This window comes from Mandrillus leucophaeus, unplaced genomic scaffold (assembly GCF_000951045.1).
Source record: "Mandrillus leucophaeus isolate KB7577 unplaced genomic scaffold, Mleu.le_1.0 Scaffold23, whole genome shotgun sequence".
Taxonomy (NCBI): Eukaryota; Metazoa; Chordata; class Mammalia; order Primates; family Cercopithecidae; genus Mandrillus; species Mandrillus leucophaeus.
This window is the reverse complement of record NW_012102365.1, coordinates 832,538-834,361: the sequence shown is the minus strand read 5'-3', so window position 1 is coordinate 834,361 and position 1,824 is coordinate 832,538. Positions and strand designations below refer to the sequence as shown.

The 1,824-nt window shown below is 42.3% G+C and overlaps 1 protein-coding gene across 8 annotated transcripts in view; it reads right to left on the bottom strand.

The window, feature by feature from the left end:
* Window positions 1-1,824, bottom strand: part of DHDDS (dehydrodolichyl diphosphate synthase) — a 63,612-nt gene that overhangs the window by 19,768 nt on the left and 42,020 nt on the right. The window lies entirely within an intron of this gene.

Below are 1,824 nucleotides of genomic sequence, written 5' to 3'. Positions count from 1 at the left end.
AAAAAAAAAAAAAAATCCAAGTGTGGTGGTGTGCGCCTGTAATCCTAGCTACTCAGGAGGCTGAGGCACGAGAATCACTTGAACCTGTAAGGTGGAGGTTGCAGTGAGCCGAGAGCACGCCACTGCATTTCACCCTGGGCAACAGAGCAAGACTCCATCTCAAAGAAACAAAAACACAAAAATATATACATACACACACATACACACACACACACCCTGGAAGAAATAAGAATGAGGAGTTGAATGGTGATGTGAGAAAGCAGGAAAATTCCAGCTATTTGAAGCATAGAACCTAATTGTAATTAATGCACTGCCTTTGTTATAAATGTAGGTTTGTCTAAATTTGAATAATATAAAGTATACTGCCTCAGGCCCTGATTAGCCCAGTCTGAGCACACTAAGTTTCAGGAGTTGGTGGGTTGAGATATTGGCCTCCTGACCCTGGTGATACTGCCCAGCCCACACCCTGTCTGCATAACTAACCCCATAGAGGCAAGTTACTAAACCATGCAGGACAGAGAAGGATATGGAAAAACTTGCTGGACAAGAAGCAGGAGATAAGGTCAGTGGTTGCTGCAATGTGGTATGAGGGTAGAGCATGCTGGACTAGGAGTCAAGATCAGAGTCCTAGGCATAATGCATATTAGATCTGCTTGTCAAATGGCTTTCTTTCACTCTAGAGTCAACACTTGTCCCTTAATATTTATTTCATACACACAAGAACATTTGAAACATATTCATTATAAAGCACAAAAATATAATGAACTATGAAACTACCTCCAAACTAAGAATTTTAAAATTATCAAAAACATGCTTCTATTTCTATACCCCTTTTCTGTCTCATCCTCTTACCTGCTACCCGTCAACTCCACCAGTCTCTTAATTGTTTTACCAACAGCTAATTTTCACTCTACATCTTAATTGACCTCTCTACAGCATTTGACACCATTGTTTCCATGGGTGCCCTACCCCTTCCCAACCTACACCAATACACTCCCTCTTTTCTTGGCTTATGTAATGCTGGCTGCCCTGGTTTTCTTCCTGATTTTGTGTGTGTGTATTTTGTTTTGTTTTGTTTTGTTTTTTTGCTTATAAAGTTTATTCTCCTCTACCCAGCCAGTAAAGGGCAGAGTTCCTCAAAAACACCATCCTAGGCTCTCTCTTCTTCTCACTCACTCCTTTGCAGGCAGGGCAGAATGGCTCACGCCTGTAATCTCAGCATTTTGGGAGGCCAGGGCAGGAAGACCACTTGAGGCCAGGAGTTCAAGACCATCCTGGGCAACAAAATCAGACCCTGTTTGTACAAAAACTAAATATAAAAAGTTAGCTGGGCACGGTGGTGCACGCCTGTAGTAGTAGGTACTTGAGAGGCTCCTTTGAGACCAGGAGTTCCAGGCTGCAGTGAGCTTTGATTGCCCCACTGCACTCCAGCCTAGGAGACAGGGTGAGACCATCTCTAAATAGATAAATAGACAGATAGACAGACTCTCCTTAGCTTTGTCATCCCCTCTTTGCTCAGGTTGCCTTACGCACAGATGGTTTCCATACTGGTGACAGAGATAAACCCTGTCTGAACTGTTGACCTGACTATACCAACCCCTCTCTGAACTGTTGAACTGACATCTCTGTTCAACATGTATGGGATATCCAAAACCAAACTCCTGGATTTTCTTTCAGGGTTACCTAGCACGGTGAAGGGCACCACTATTCATTGTAATATAAGTCTAAAACCCTGGAGACACCCTTAACACTTCTTTCCCCAGAGTCAGTCAATTAAATCCTATTGATTTTAGCTACTTCATAACTTTTTTTTTTTTTTTTTTT